Source organism: Peromyscus californicus, unplaced genomic scaffold (genome assembly GCF_007827085.1).
Source record: "Peromyscus californicus insignis strain IS unplaced genomic scaffold, ASM782708v3 Scaffold_14__1_contigs__length_90479793_seg_2, whole genome shotgun sequence".
NCBI classification, from domain to species: Eukaryota; Metazoa; Chordata; class Mammalia; order Rodentia; family Cricetidae; genus Peromyscus; species Peromyscus californicus.
Genome location: NW_026294436.1, coordinates 66,154,811 through 66,172,161, shown reverse-complemented (window position 1 = coordinate 66,172,161; position 17,351 = coordinate 66,154,811). Strand labels below are relative to the sequence as shown.

The following is a 17,351-nucleotide window of genomic DNA, read 5'->3' as shown; positions in this document are numbered from 1 at the left end:
CTCAGACTCAGAGGGGCCAGATGGAAGAGGGACACCTCTCCTGGGTGGGCACATGTGGCATAAATGAACTGTAAGCTAAAGATAACTAGGAGGTGGGAATTCAACCCCTTCCAGTAAGGAAAGCTACAGGTGTGCAAACACATTCATGTAGGCAGAACACACATACATGAGCATGTGTGTGCACGGCCTGTGCAGCTCACTTAGACCTTCACAGATGCTCTGGCCTTCCAACAAACTCTCTCTTTCAAGGGCCATCTCAAACTTGTTTCTAAGGGAATCCCTGCCCATCCTCTCCTCTCATCTCCATACCTGATCCCTTTTATAAACTTGTATAAAAAAGAAATACTTAAGTTTTAATTCACTGACTGTAGTCTGGAAGGCAAAAAAGAATATTACATTTGTGTGTGTGTGTGTGTGTATGCACATGCTCACATCTGTGCCATAGTACATGTGTGGAGGTCAGAAGACAAATTTGTGGGAAACAGTTCTCTCCCTCCACCATGTGGGTCCCGGGGATAGAACTCAGATAATCAGGCTTCATGGCAAGTGTCTTTACCTGCTGAGCCAACTCACCAACCCTGCCATAGCATGTTTGCTGACCCACCCATAGAGACCATCCCTCAACCTATCTATATGGGGTTCTCTCCCACGCCTGACACACACGTATATACTCAGCCAAGGTCTATCTTATTCCAATCTCCTTTTGCAATGTGCTTTGCATGTTTCCCAATACATGTGACCAAATGTACTGGTCTGACTAGTCACACATGTCTATAGCATGGGTAGTTGTGGTCTGTGGTCACAGCCCCAGACTTCTATGGATGGAAACAACTGCTTCAGATCAATCTGCTTGGGTACAGAACATGGCTTTAGCCTCTCACTGTAGGCAGATGAGCTACCTGACCAGTTGGCCCCTGTAGAAGATAAGGACATAATCACACATTAAAAACAAATGCACACACAGGCACACATGGGGGAAATGTATTTTGTAACTGGGGGCCATCTTTGTTATCACCATCTGGAGGAGAGTGAACTGCATTAACCTTAAGTTACTCAGTCAGTGAGCTTGGTTGGACTCAGAGCACAAGCATCATTCCTCTGGGGTCATGACTTCAGGGGTGAACCAGGCACTGTCTGTGCCTATGAATCTCAATTGTGTGGTAGGAGAGGGGGGCATCTCCCATCATTTCTCCTTAGAGACCTCAAAGCTGTCCTTGCCGGTGTCACCTGTACCCAGCAGGGCATCATTCAGCTGCCTCCCATGCGGGGAGAAAGCCCACATTATTGGAGCTAGCATGCCAGCCTTGCTCTGCCACGCACATCTCTACATTTTGTAACCATCACTTCCAAGCACTTATGCCAAGTAATTAACATGTTTAGAGACAGCTACTTGGGGCCTGAATCATCCATTACAGCTCTATTCCCGTCTCCAATGCCAATGGCAAACCTCTGAATGATGACAGTTCAGAATTCATGTCCCCCTATCAATCACACTGCTCCTCTTTCTTTGGGACTTGATTGATAGTGGAAGCTGTGACAAGTGGGGAGAACCTGTCACTATCCCCTGTGTGGAGGAAGCTACTTAATAGAGGCCAGCTCGCCTTTTAGGGGTGAGAAGAAAAGCTAACAAATCCTTCTGCTATTCTGCATGGTTCTTCCAACTGCCTCTGAGTATCTAAAACAATGAGCAGGCTCCTCCCCTTAGCCCCAGGAGACAACGTAAGGACCTTATTCCTCCCAGACCAGATGGAGCTTAGCTAGGCCACCTGCACTGGCCTTGTACCATGGCCCTTCTACACCATCCCCTCATTTCCACTACTTGGCCTTTGGAGCATAAGATTGTGTCCCAGATCCCAGCAGCTGGGAAGGGGCCCCATGGGCTGTGAGTGGAAACTCTATGAGAATCCTGGAACACTTAACAGCCAATGAAAAATGCCCCAAAGTCTTATTTTGTTCTCTCTGACATTGCAAAGCACAGTTACAACAATGGGTATACTCCATCATCCTGACACCATAGGAAGGAGAGAGGTCCCCAGGCAGCCTGTGATGGGGGAGTGAGAACAAGACATAAACTCTTGTTGTTCTGAGCTACCGAGAGCCGTGCATTGCTACTCGCTACGACACACTTTGCTCCATCTGATGTAGTCAGAGCCCCAGAATGAGAAATCAATGAGAAAAGCAAAGCTGTATGCGTCTTCCCTCTTCATCCTCCCTGAGTGTCCTTCCAGACCTTTGTTTAATAAGCCACTGAGGATGCTGTGACATGCTCCTGTCACTGGGCATGTTGAGCGCTAGGCGAAAGGCCACCAGGCAGGCATAATGCTTATTCGTTCTGGTGGGCGGCCAGCTGGGTGGTTCCCCTCCCAGCTCCAAGAGAATAACTGCTAGATATGCAATTATTTCTCTGGTAGGTTCAAGATGCCCCACCCTTGAACCTACCAGAGAAAGTACAGAAGAGTTGATTGAAACTCTGACCATAACCCTGGCCAATGTCATCCCTTAGCATTGGCAGGTAGATACTGTTTTCTGTAACAGAGCTGTTGAATGGCACCGATACCCCTGGCCAGTGTCATCCCTTAACATTGGCAGATAGATACTGTTTTCTGTAACAGAGCTGTTGAATGCCACTGATACCTGTGATTCACTGAATGAATTATAAATAGAAACCACTTCATGCAGGCCACAGTCTGCTGAGACCCCATGTCCTGCTTTCTGTAGTTATAAATAGTGAAAGTGGTCTCACTATAGACATCGTAGGGTTGTTGAAAAGATGGCAGTTCAAGCCAGGCAGGCTTGCCTGCACACATCTATGAATAGGTGTGTGTTAATAAATAAAGGCAACTTTATTTATTAACATACAATTAAAATCACATTTCAGTACAAGTAAAATACCACCACATTTCCCATTTTCTATTTTAATAAAAAGGAAAAAAAAGAAAAAAGGTTAAGGGGGCAGCTACATAGTGAGATCTGGTCTCAAAAAAAAACAAAATCTAACAAGCAAAAGACAGAAATGAATGCCAACTCAGGAAGGCCAAGGCTTTATGATCAAGGCAGGACCAAACACTGTTGGAAAGGCAGAACAGACCTAACTAGGCATGGAAACCAGATGTCTGCATTCTAGAAGATAGGGCTAGAAAAACCAAAGACAGGGACTGAGGAGATGGCTCAGACTAGAGTTTGGATCCACAGAAACCCACATGCATGTCAGGTAGGCATGGTAGCCCACCTGTAATTCCAGCCTCAGAAGGAGGTAACAAGGGATCTTCAGAGCAAGTTAGCTAGCAAGACCAGCCATAAGGGACAAGCTCTGGGCTTGACTGAAAAATCCTGCCTCAATGGCGAAGAAAGAAGAATGATTGAAGACGATCCCCACCATCAACCTTGGCTCTCTACATACTCGTACATAGGTGGGCATGTGCACCCCCCCCCACATTTGCCCATACACATGCAAAAACATGTACACATGCATATATACACATATATTCTCTCATTCTCTCTCTCTCTCTCTCTCTCTCTCTCTCTCTCTCTCTCTCTCTCTCTCTCTCTCTCTGTTGAGTACTGCATAGGTCAGGCCTGACGCCAGGTTAAGACTGGAGTAGCTGCCAAGCCCGTTCCACTGCTGACTTCCTGTCCAGATTCCAGTAGTAGGTTTCCATCTGCTGGCAAACACTCCCATCTGGATGTTCCTGGGCCACTTTGGACTGAATCCTCACATTGTCCCTGCAAACAGTCTCTCCTGGGCCTCTAGTTTGCCCCAACAATGGCCTCTCTGCTTCCTCTTTCTCATCTGCCCTCATGAGGACTCTTTCCGAATCTGACATCATCATTTTCTACAGGGACATTTTGATCTGCCCTTGTTTTTTTTTAATTTTTTTATTTTTTATTTCTACTGCCCCCCCTGCATGCCTGGGCATCTGTACCTCCCCCAAAGCTACCACAACAACTTTATGGCAGAGTTCTGTCCCAGGGGACTGTGATGATATATTGTGTACCCTAATAAAGCTTGCCTGGGGATCAGAGGACAGAGCCAGTCACTAGATTAAACATAAAGGTCAAGCAACATGCCTTTAATCCTAGCATTCGGGAGGCAGAGATCCATCTGGATCTCTATGAGTTCAAGGCCACACTGGGAACAGAGCCAGGCGTGGTGGCACATACCTTTAATCCCAGCACTAGGAAGGAGGTAAGATGGCAGGGCACAGAAAGGTATATAAGGCGTGAGTAAACAGGAACTCACTCTCTTGAGGCTGAGGATTTCATAGAGGTGAGAACTACTGGCTGATTTGTCCTGCTTCTCTGATCTTTCAGCTTTCACCCCAATATCTGGCTCCAGGTTTTTTTATTATAAGACCTTTTAAGATTCATGTTACAGGGGACAGGATCCCTCTGCCCAGAAAAGCATCCTCAATGTATGGCTTGGCTCTAAGCCTTCACATCTTGCTTTCCCAGGAATTTTTTTAATTAAGTTCATTTTTTGTATGCCAAAATATGTGTAATTTTATTAGTAATTAAAACAAAATATTAAATACTTGGTTTGAGCAATCTCAGGAATTTAAAATATATTGTATCAAAATCAATACCAAAACATACTAGAATTATAACCTGGAATTTAAAATTCTTTGTTGTCTGGGTTGTTTTTTGTTTTTTTTTTGTTTGTTTGTTTGTTTTTCTTGATTAAATTTGTTCTTAGATAATTCATACATGTACACAGTCTAGATTCTGGAAGGGAAGGAATCATTGTCTCCAGTTAATTTTTTTAAAAAACAAGATTTATATTTATTTTTATTTGTGATCTAAGTATTTTTTCTCTGTTGCTCCAGCTCTCTCTCACTCACTCATCCACCCATTTGTTGCCACGATACAGGTTGTAGGTAACCTCATGTGTCTTGAGAGAATAATGCCATGTGACAATTTTAGGATTCTCTTCCAAATCTGGTGGAGAAGGGCAGTGGGTATGGGAGGAGAGACTTGTCTTAGCCTCACAGGAAGAGGAAGTAGAGAGTCCATGGCTGGGGGAGGGGTCCCTAAAGCTGGGGAATGGAGCAAATGGTGAGAGGCAGCAATCAACTGTGAGTCCCAAGAGGGTAGGATTTCCGGGAGGTGGTATATCCACATGTATACGTGTGTGTGTGTGTGTGTGTGTGTGTGTGTGTGTGTGTGTGTGTGTGTGTGTGTGTGTGTGTGCAGGTGCATGCACCTGTGTATATGTATGCATGTAGAGGCCAGATGGGGACATTGGTGTCCTCTATCACTCTCCCCTGATGCCTTGAGACAAAGTCTCTCACTGAACCTTGAGCTCACCTTTCTTTTCTTCTTCCAGCGAGGCTGGCAGGCAGTAATCCCCAGCAATCCTCCTGTCTCTGCCCTTCTGCCCTACCAGTGCTGGGGTTACAGTTGTGCATAGCCACCTCCAACGTTTTCTGAACGCAGGTCCTCATGCTTGCCCAGCAACTCTCATCCACTGAGCCATTTCCCCAGCCTCGAGGACCAGATCTCTAAAAGGAACCAACACAGCCCACGGCCATGGAAGGCCCATGGCCACAGAAAGTCCACAGTCATAGAGATCTGGGTCTGAGTTTAGTTCAAAGACTGTGGAGGCTGCAAGGCTCATCTCCCCCAGCTCTGAATGTGTCCTGTCAGCTCAGACAACAAGCTTTCTAGCTATAATCACATTGGGCTGAAATGATGAGCATTATGTAAATTCCTCCCGCTTACATAAGGATCAACCACGTGATACGAAGAACAGCCACTAACCACATCAGGCCCTATTTCCCTTATCTCTAAGACACCACACCTGCTGGTGAGGGATGCAGGCTAGACTATGAAGGACGGTGCTCTCAGAAGTGAGCCAGCATCGAGCAAAGGAAGCTACTGCTACGGCAACAAGGGTGATCTTCACATTGTGGCAAATTGCCTACTCGGGAAGTAACTTGCCCTTCTTTTCCGAAAGTCGATGAAACAGTCCACAGCCAGAGTTGGCTTCACCAGTTCTCAATCTAGACTCCTCGGTCCTCTCCGACTGAAGCTGTCTGATCCGCAGAGGCCACTTCTATGTGGTTACTCCGAGTGACAACGGCCTTCGGGAAGGCATTTGACCCTGGGGAGGGCAGTCCAGCCTTTAGCCCCATCACCTCAGGGACTAGGATCCCAGCCTCAGACAGCATGGGGGAATCAGTTGCAGAGACCTGTGCTTGAGCTGACTTGAGTTTTGTCTATTAGAGGCCACTGACTTGTTCGATGTTTTGACCCCCTGCAGCCTGCATGAAGGTTTGCCAACTATTTTTAATGGTAAGCCAGTGTCTCTAAGCAACCCAGCACAGAGCTGCAGTCTAGAATTATAATCGCCTATTTTATCTGCACCCGTAGCTTCAGGTGTGGTTCCTGGCCCATCACTTCCAGGAGCTCTCCTGAATGCCCACAACAAGTATTGCTTTGATGTTGACCACCCACAGCCACAGTCAGACCCGCATAGCCGACCTCTGAAGATGGGAGTCTTCAAGGAAAACAAATAGGTCATGTCCCCCTGTCCCTCTCAACCAGGAACATGGGGGGAAATGGGGCACAAAAGCAAGGCAAGATGTTGCCTGCCTGAGTGACTCAGGACACGAAAACAAGAATGTTCCTTCTCCTCTGTGGATGCCCAATGGTCATCACAGGCCTGAAGACTCTGGATGCTCTTTACGGCCTAGAGGGACTTCTTTTCCTGACAGGCTATCTGGGCCTCTATTCCTCCACCACCCAGAGCCCTGGGTGTGGCCCGACCCTTCGGGTGTTCCCTGCTCCTTGGAATCTGCTTCCAGGCTTAGTGGCTCTGACTGACTTGGGCACCTCCAGTCCCACTGCTATCTCCCTTGGGCCCCTCACCACCTGCTGTTGCCATGCACCGAGCACACTGGTCAACTGTCTGTACAAAATGCTCCCCAGGCTGCCCACTGCGGAAGTTCCCCTGTTCTGACCCACGAGAAGAAGTGTGCACACACCGCCAGGAGGGAGACGTTTCCTCCCCCAGAGTACTCAGGTGGAGTGCGGGTGGCTTTGTTGCTGGTGGAAGGTAGCGGGGATGAGGTGACAGGGTAGACGTGTCTCAGTGTCAGGCATGCCTGATCCTCCCCTGACAAAATGGGTCACATTTCTGTAAGCTTCAGCAGCACTCAATAGTTCCCAGGTTTTACATGTTTCAGAATCATCTGGAGGTTTTGCTAAATGAGGTGGGGGTAGGGGATTTGCTGGGCTGCCTCCCCCCCCCCCCCCCACACACACACCTGAACTTCAGATTCCGTAGTTCTGGGACGGGGTGGGGGGCGGGGCTGAGCTCTGACTGACAAGTTCCCAGTACGCCATGAGGATGCTGCTCCTTCCGTGTGTGTTCTCTGGACCAGCACACCCCCTGGCACTTGGCAGCTTGTTAGGAACGTAGAATTTGGGTCCTATCCCAGATCTGCTGGAGCAGAACCTGCCTTGGAAGGGCCCCAGGTGGTTTATATGCACATCAAGGTTTGAAAAACATTTCTCAACACTGATTCTCAAAATAGGGTTGAGCCGCGTGGGAATCGCATGCAGACTTGTTAGAAGAGCAGTTCTCTGGGTCCCACCCTAGACCCCAAAACGAGCAGACACTGGACAGGACCTGTAGTTTCAGACACTTCCCACATGATTCTGTCAGAACATTTAAGCTAAGGTTACACCTCAAAGGTCTTTCTTGCCAGAACCCAAGTCCTCCAGTGGGGTCGAAGATTCATTCCTCCAGTGCTTCACGGGGACAGACTGAGCACCCAGAACCCTCTTACGACTGCTTGAAGACTGGGTCTGCTGCAGAGTATGTGCAGTGAGGAGCAAGTGAGTATAACCCCGAGAGGACCCCAAGGCTCCCCAGCCCAAGGTTGGTGGCATCTGCTTGGTATGGAAGTGCTCTGGGCTTCCTCCTCTCTCCAGAGTTCCCCCTCAGATTCCCATTGTATTCTTCCTGTGCTCTGCAGGCCACCTCTTCCCTCCCTCCCTCTCTCAAGCACCGTTCACCTGTCTTGGTGTCTCACTGGATACTTTCTAGGCAAGACAGGTGACGGGTTCCTTTCAGGACCAAACTTTGGACTCTGGCCAGGCCTTGCCCCTCCTTCACGCCTCCTGGGTCTGACTTTTTGCATGCAGCGATGAGACACACTTGAAACTCAGTAGTCCTCCTGTCAGGTTCCTCACACACTTACGGAGGAGACTGGCCCACCTAAGAGCCATGCAGGGGAGGTGAGAGCTGGAACAGTCGCTCACACTGTGCCACATTTCCACAGGAACAGAATTCTCCTACAACTTGCTGGCAATTCCGACAGCTGAAGTTAGCACTTGTAGCTACCCACTCTTTTTTTTCCTAATCTAAGCTAGAGATGAGGGAAGAGGACTCGTGCCCATACTAGAGCAAACCGCTAGGAAATGATTCTGACTGTGTGAAGGGGAAGGGCAGGAACCAGAGGGAATGTTCCAGAATGCAGGGGAGCTAAGGGCTTGACTAACTCAGTTCTGATGTGGAAGTGTCCAAGCCTGACCTGCTCACACTATGGCATGCCATCAGGGACAGGGCAATATGAAAACAGCATCGTCTACAAATAAGAAAAGTGGAAAGCCAGAGGCAAACAGGTCACCCAGAAACAGCATGATGGGAAAGAAAGGCAAAAAACCACTCATCACGGCTGAGAAAGGGAGCTAGGCACTGGAGGAGACAGCCTAAGTCAGAGTTACAGGGCTGGCTTGCTCATGGAAGTGAAGGGTGTCCTTCCACTGAGATGGGAGAGACAGCACTTGGTACTTGGTCCCCGAGAGGAACTCCCCCATCACACAGGCTGTCACCCACAAATCCTCCATGGTAGAAACTGAAAAACCCTTCAGCTGACCTCTTTCCAAACAGAAGACTTCCAGGAAATCATTACAACTATTGCATCTGGCCAGGAGGACCCTTGGGGACAGGACAGAACCACGGGCAGGAAGACACCTCTTCACCTCTGCTTTTGCGTGTTCATTTATATATTATTCCACCGTGTGCACGTGGAGGTCAGAGAACACCTTTGTGGGGTTGCTTCTCCTTTTCCACCTTTATGTGGATTCTGGGATTGAATTCAGGCTGCCAGGCCTGGACGGCAAGCAGCTTTACCCACTGAGCCATCGTGCCAGCCCCCTCTTCCACCTACATTTACACCACATGGTAGATGGTGGTGAGACTCCCTGGGCTTACCCGCCTGCAGTTTACTAGTAAACTGAGTCACACCCACCGCCCCCCCTTCCCCTCCCCTCTTCCCAGCTGCCTCCTAGTCTACCAAGGGAGAAGCCCAGTGTGGGGGAAAGACCCTATCACCATACCCTCCCTGTCCAGCGCTTCCCAGACTTCCTCCAAATGAGGTTTCTGAAAGAGGGCGATCCTCCATGCATGCATGCTTCAAGTATGTGCCTTAACAAAGCCAGCCTTCCGTCTTCAATGGCATCACTGCCTTCTAAAGGAGAGCCCTTCCAGGATAAAAGCAGCTGATTATTCCACTTAACAGCTATTAAACGGTGCTAATTACCTGTTAGATTCAGCAGGTTGGTAGGATTTTGCTCAACACAAACCAAAGAGGGTGAATAGTATGAAACAGTGAAAAGTGGCATCTGGGGAAGGAGACACATGCAGCTGTCATTCATCAATTAGTGTGTGCTTTGTTTGTCTCGCTCTTTGTTTTCTGCAGTGCCAAAAGTCGAGCCCAGGACCTCGAACATGCCAGGTGCCTTCTACCACGGAGCCAGTCCCCAGCCCTTCAGTCTTGTTTTTGATACAAGGTTACCACCCAGGCTGGCCTCAAACTCTCATGTCTCTAGCTCCCAAGTACTAGAATTTCAGGTAGTGCCAAGATACCCAAGACAATGAATATTTATGGACTGGCCTAATGGTGCGTGTCCAGAAAAGTGTCCTTACCCTCCCCCTGAAATGCAAAGACAAGGTAGATGAGCCCAGTGCCCTCCAGGGCCTGGGTAGAGCAGGTGGTCTAAGCCTGAGCACCTTCCTATGTGTTGCCTCAAAAATCTGGCCGTGTGCATATAGGTTGGGAGACCCAGCTTTATCAGGAGTCTAACTTGGTAAATTCACATTTTGAGGAAAAGACATCGTAGTATTGTAACTTCTGGAATGAACAGCAGTGGCAACCTCTTAGTGAAAATGGCAGGATCCATTTCATATGAGCATAATGAGTATTTAGAGCAAGTGTGTATGAAACTCTTAAAGCTTCATGTGGCATGTGGTACCTCCATAAACAACAGCTACTGCCTAGAAGATGAGGCATTTGACCTACACAATCTCCACAGAACTTTTCAGCTGAAGTATTCTAGCTACTTTGTAAAACATAGCAATTGATCTCCCTTAAAATTTAAACCAATGAATCTTCCCTCTCTAATCTATTTCCGGGGCTTGCAAGTTGTCTACATGCTCCCCTCCACCACTTCCTGTCCTCAAAAATGCTGTGAATTTGGGGGAATCTGATCGTCTGGGTGTCAGCAATGGCTAGGCTGCTTTGGTTTGAAGACAGTTTGTTCCCTTGAATTTTTGCAAGAATTTAGTCCCTGGAGTGTTATTAATGGCACTCGGAGGGTGGAACCTCAACCCACTCGACTATTTAGAGTCTTTGGGCATTGATCAGGTCAGAACACGAGGCTAAGAGCTCTGTCTTAGCTACTTTTCTATTGCTGTGACAAAACACTATGACCAAGGCAACTTATAAAAGAGAGTATTTAATTTGGGGCTCATGGTTCCAGAGGGTGAGAGTCCATGACTATCATTACAGGGAGCAGGTGTCTGGCTGGCAGGCAGGCAGGCATGGCACAGGAACAGTAGCTGAGAGCCCTTTCTTGATCCACAGGCAGAAAACAGCGAGTTATTTAGGCCATTTCCCTAACATACCTCTCATTGTCAAGCATATTTTTAAGTGTGAAAAATCCTACCAGCCCTTTCAGTAGCCTGAAAACTGAGGTCAACCCAAGACTAAGCTGGTGAGTCTCGGGACCAGTAGGCCTGGTCCTACTTCAGTGTCTATCTGTCCCATATCCACAGACTGTTATAGCCTTAGCCTGGCTGGTCCTTTACAGGTGTGTGCCATTGGGCAAGGAAGAATACGAGTAGATTCAATGAGCTTTGGCCCAAGACTCCAAGCTCTGGGCACCTAAAGCACTGGCTTAGATGTAGCAGGAGGCCAGGAACACATGACCCAAGTCCTTACAATAGAGCAGAAGGTTAGCTGAGCACATGAGTAACATATCATCCAAAGAAGAACGTGGCGAAGTACAAGACAGTAGAAGCGTAGTCGCTTTGAAGAAGAAAGGCCTAATACCGGCGTTGTCCAGGAAACACATGGTGATGGAGTTAAGTGTGACCATCCCCAAATCCATGCACTGAAATCCTAACTGCCAATGGGATAGTATTCAGAGGGGAAGCTTTGGGAAGTAACTAGGTCATGACAATGGAGTTCTTGCGAATGGAACTGGTGCCCTCAAAGCCTGCATCACTCCTATGGTATAGACAGCCACTCCAAAGAGAGTCAGCGGGGACCCATGTTGAGGTATTTCAAGAATGACCTGTTCCCCTCCTCTCTCCTCTTCTCATCCCTCTCACTGGGGCAACAACAGCAAGAGCAGCGGCGGCCTGCCTGGAGACTTCCCTCCTGGCTCCATAGCTCCTTATGATAGGCTCATGCTTAAACTTGACCCTCAGAATCCCCTTCTTCAGTCCTCAGGAAGCTCTTCGAATCCCAAAAGTCATTCTACTGCCCCACTCCCCTGCAGGCACCTACCCCTGAGAGTTCTCATGCAGCCCTGTCCTCCCCAGTCACCCTGCTACTAACTCAGAGAAGCCTGTCCTCTCTATGTCCACCTGGGTCACCAATAACCCTCCATTCTTGGAGCTTGTGACACTGGCTTGTCTTTGGAGGTCCTAAGACAATAGAGAGGACAGAAGCCATCTGTGATCCCCAAATGAAGCTCAGGACACAGGTTCACTGCCTCACCTACTCACTCAGGATTCACTGTTCCTCCAGGTCTGCAAGCTCTATGTTTCACAGACACACCGTCCTGTCTGTGTGTGGCATATGTCCCAGTGTGGAGAGCATGCCCGAAGTGGTGCTGTGGGGAAGAAATAGATGGCTGGGAGGCTGAAAGGCTTAGGGGCTGGAGGGCTGGGGGCTGGAGGGCTGGGAGGCTGGAATGCTTAGGGGCTGGGGGGCTGGAGGGCTAGGAGGCTGGAAGGCTTAGGGGCTGGGAGGCTGGAAGGCTTAGGGGCTGGGAGGCTGGGGAACTGGGAGGCTGGGAGACTAAAGATCTGGGGAGCTGGGAGACTGTGGATCTAGGAGGCTGGGGGGAGGGCTGGGAGGTTGGTATTCTCTGGAAATGCTGCCCCCAAAATCAAAACTTAGGAAGATGAATGCTCCGACTTCACTTGTCCTTCACAGCAGTTCAGGCAAGAGATGGCAATGGTCAGGACAGTTAGCCAGACACACACTGTGGAGTTGAAAAACACTTGAGAAGTCTTCATTGATTATCTGAGAGAAGGAGGAGAGGGAAGGGTGGGAGGAACAGACTCGCACTGATAGAGCTGAAAAACACTTAAGAAGTCTTCATTGATTATCTGAGAAGAAGAGGCAGGGAGAAGTGGGGAGGAACATTCAGGACTTCACTCAGCATCCTGAAGCCTGCCTGGCTGGAGTAGGTGCCTGGTTGGCTCCCTGAAGCTTGGGCAACATTAGAAGTAAAAGCCCTTTCACAGAAATATGTGCGTTCAGCACAGGCCAGGGTCTGAGGTACATGGAAGACACACAGGGCAGTCCGGTCCTAGACATGCAGAAGCCGGTCCTAGGAGAGAGCTTTGGAGGCTGTGGAGGAGTCATAAAAACGAAGTCTTAGATCTTGGGCTTAGAGCTGATGTCTGGGGGAGTGGGGAGCAAGAAGGCTGGGAACAAGTCCAGGGCTATGTCCTCAGTGTGACCAGTACTCGAGAAACTAGGGAAGAAAGAAAAACAGACCTCATGTCAGGAAAAGAGCAGCCACACAGACAGCAGGAAAACACAAGTCATGTGTCAGGCCCTGTGCTTAAGACGAAGAAGATAGGGCCAGCCAGATCCTGCAGAGGCACAGACCCAGGAAACAAAAACGCCATGTTTTCTGTGACACCAAAGGTGCTGCCACTTCCCACACTGTCTACAGCAGCGCTGTGACCAAGACTGGCGGAAGGCAGTGGCTAGAAAGGCACATGGAAATTAGGGGTCCCCTCATTGGCTGCATGCAAGAAGAGCCAGCTGTGTGTGTGAAGGCATTGTATGGGAATACCTGGCCCAATGGCACTGTCTAGGTGACATCGTACTGGGGTGAACATTAGGTCTTCACCTGAAGTGATCCACTTACAGGCAAAATGTCAGAATGCTAACAGTGTATTCAGAAGCTCGAGACAGTCTGTGAGTCTCCTGTGGCATCCACAGCACTCAGGGTCAATGCTTTCACAGTCAGAGAGTGGGTATTCAATACATAATCAATGAAGTGATTCATGGGATGACCGGGAGGTCCGGGTAATCACTTCTCCATGGAATAGCAATCACGCCCAGATCATACTGTCACCTACAAACTCCCCCAAATGTTTTTCAGTTGCCAACAGATGCCAGAGTCCTGGGCCAGGTGGAATTTATGCCACCTGAGACTACAGCCCTGTAAATGTACACAATAAACAGGTAAGTCCTTTGGCACGTATCCTCCATACATACCAGGGCATGAGAAGCAGGCAGCACCCCAGCCCACCCTGGCTTGGGAAGTGTGTGAAGAGAAGCTACCAGTCCCTGTCCTTGGTTATTTTACCCCCACGATCTCTCATCATGCTTCATATCTTCCCTGGTACACAAGGAAACATTTGTTCTAATAATCTGATTCTCAGTAGTGTAAGGAGTCCAGGTAAGGTATGCGTTTGTGATACTCTTCTGATAGAAAACTCCAGAAATAGTAAAGATATTGGTTATTAGAGCAGCTTGTGTGATTTCTAAACCAGTTTCTAGAGCTTTCACTTCAGGGAGACCAGGTCAGGCTGAGGCTTCTTAGATGAGATGTTTCATACAGTCTATATGTTATAGACCAATTTTTTAAAATTGCATTTAAATTAGAGGAACAAAACTCAGTGAAACCAAAGCAACAAAACAGACATATTTCATGCTGGTCAGGATAGCTAGTGCTCGGGCTTTTTGGAGCTCAGTGCCTATGGCGGGACACTTTATGCAGCCTTGGTGCAGCGGCGAGGGGCTTGGACCTGCCTCGACTGAATGTACCAGGCTCTGCTGACTCCCCATGGGAAACCTTGCCTTGGAGAAAGTGGGAATGGGGGGGGGTGAGTTGTAGGGGAAGGCTAGGGGGCGGGAGGAGGGAGGAGAGGGGGATCTGTGGTTGGTATGTAAAATGAATAGAAAAATTCTTAATAATCAAAACAAAAATTGTTTTAAAAACTTGGGGAAAAAAAGGAAATAGCTAACGCTATCAGAAGGCAAATATGAGGCCTGTAGAGAGTAAGTTCAAGGCCAGCCCGGGGAGGAGGTCTACCTCATGGTAGCGTTCTTGCTTAGCATATGCCAGGCCCTGGGTTCAGTACCCAGTACCAATAAAAAATGCTAAAGTTCTTCTCCTTCCTTTCAATAAAACTGGGTTAAATGCCTATTATGCTGATAACAATAACAGTAATTATGTTCGGTGCCTTTCACTGCTGAGTGTTCTTCTGTGTTGTCTCTTCTATTCCTTGCAATAATTAAGCAGATGCTTTTATACCCCCATGTCACGTTCTAGGAGAAAGTCAAATAAATGCTGCCTCCCAAGGTCGCATAGCCCACTGACTTGGCCAGAATTGGCTGCTGGGCCTGCAGCCTATGTAGAATGATAGAAATCAACTCTTGGCCTGGCACTCGTCACATGTACATGGGCAGGGCACCCAACCATCAAGGCAAGGCCAGAGGCATGGGATCGCAACAAAAATAGGAACTGTGTGACTGACGATTCGTCTGTGACAATCCAAACTAGACACACTTCCCAAAAGACATGTCTTATTTCCTCTGTTCGGCTTTTCAGTAAACCCAGAGATACTTCCTAGAAGTCATGTGTGTGTGACTACAGTTTAAATCAATGACCAGAACAGGGAAGGCCTCCCAGGCAATGTGTATTTGATTCCTGGTCCCTCAAAAGATGGTATTTCCCTGAGTCTGGACCTCAAACTAATATGGTCAAGGAAAGTATATGTAACCAGGAAGGCAAAGCATGCTGGGGCTTTTCAGAAAGCACTTTAGGTGTCTTTGCAAGGTGATTAACGTGACTTAACAATGGTAGCCTTTCAATCAGAGCACGGTTGACAAACAGCATAGCAGATGGAACCTGAGAAGTTGGGGAACTTGGGCTAAAACTCCAGAGTTTTCAAGGTGGTTGCCAGAGCAACCTCAGGGACCAGTCTCGGGGAAAACTGAAGTGTTCTATTTTAGAAACACCCAGTTGATCACAGGAGCCAGAAGGAAACAACCAAATAATAAGGTACTGAAAATTCTTATAATACCTTATATAAAGATGAGCATTTCCCCAAACTGGAAACAGTTCACTTTAGGAGGAATATTTTGACCCTGGGAGCAAAATGATTTCAGAATGACCCCAGAGAGGTCTGATTATCACCTGTGTCTTACACAAAAAAGAATTAAAAGCTTCTCTTTCCATATGGACTTCCCCTCAATCTTGGCTATGTTACAGGCTCCTATAATCTTTGGAGCCTCATCTCCTGGAAAGCCTCTCCTGCATGAATACATATGTGCGTTCATCTAGTCTACAAACACTTGCTAAATAATTTACCTTATTACTGTATAAGATGTCCTGCCAGCTGAACACCAATGAAGATGAGCTAATGATACAGGTGTGCCTTTAGGAAGAGTACAAGCTAGAGGATGGAGACAGAATATAACCACACAGCATCATGAGACTGCAGCATATGATTGTAGAGTCTCCCAGAGCCATGATCTATTAGACTGTTATGGATGAGGGTCCTGTGGTAGATCATTATCAAAATGCAGATTTCCAAGCATTACCTCCATGTCCAGAGAGTGAGGAGCCTGGGGCTATATTTTAAATGCTGAGCATATGGAGCATGCTAGGAGAGAAAGATCTCATTCCTAGTTGAAATGGTGGTTAACGATTTCATGCAAGGAGCTGGGGTGGGTGTAGCTAGAGTTTTCCTTCCTGGCCCACAGTCAGGACAAATCTCTCTCACCTGCCAGTCCCACAGCTACTCAGACCCAACCAAGTAAACACAGAGACTTATATTGGTTACAAACTGTATGGCCATGGCAGGCTTCTTGCTAACTGTTCTTACAGCTTAAATTAATCCATTTCCATTAATCTATACCTTGCCACGTAGCTCGTGGCTTACCGGCATCTTCATATGCTGTTTGTCATCGTGGCGGCTGGCAGTGTCTCTCTGACTCAGCCTTCCACTTCCCAGCTTTATTCTCCTCCTTATCCTGCCTACACTTCCTGCCTAGCCAATGGCCAATCAGTGTTTTATTTATTGACTAATCAGCAACACATTTGCCATACAGACCATCCCACAGCAGGTGGGGGCTTTAGAAGAGGCTTTCTCGCCTAGAGAAAGGAAAGCCCCTCAAGGGTCTGGCTGGCCTGGATTTATGCTGAGGAGAGGCAGGACCATGAACCACCTGGGAGAGGCTACTGGAGAAGGCCATGAAGGTCATTGGAGGACCAGAGAGAGACTCCATGCAGTCATCAGAGCTCCACGAGCCTGGGAATAACACATAAGCAGTCTTTACAAAGGTAATTCAGTAGGACTATGATGGATGCTTGGGCAAAAGTGGGCATCAGAACGAAAAGTCTGTTGTGTGCCTGCTGGTTGCGGTTAAAATGGGCAAGCTCATGAAACCCAGAAAAGTCATGATGGCCCTGGTTGATTGCCACTCTGGATACAAAGCTATCGTCATGATGGTGGCACCTCACACCAGCCCTATAGCCATGCTCTAGTGGCTGGAGTTGACCTCTGTCCCTGCAGAATGACAGTCACTATGGATCTCACCGCCGAGAAATCAAAGACCAAGCCTCCTGTGAAAGTTTGTAACTCCAATCACCTCATGCCCACAAGGTGCTCTGTGGACATCTCCTTTGACAAACGAGGTTGTCTTTCGAGACTCAGCTCTGAAATGCAAGGTTAGCTGAGATGCCAAGGTCAAGTGTGAGGAGCAATCTAAGTGGGCAAGAACGAAAGGCTCTTCTAGAAGCTCTGACTTTGGGTGTTTTCTCCCCGTCATTATAAATAAGAAAGAGAAAAAAAGAAAAGAAAA

The 17,351-nt window shown here is 48.0% G+C and overlaps 1 protein-coding gene across 1 annotated transcript in view; it reads right to left on the bottom strand.

Moving 5' to 3' along the window:
* Cnih3 (cornichon family AMPA receptor auxiliary protein 3) overlaps positions 1-17,351 on the bottom strand; it is a 110,435-nt gene that overhangs the window by 11,000 nt on the left and 82,084 nt on the right. The window lies entirely within an intron of this gene.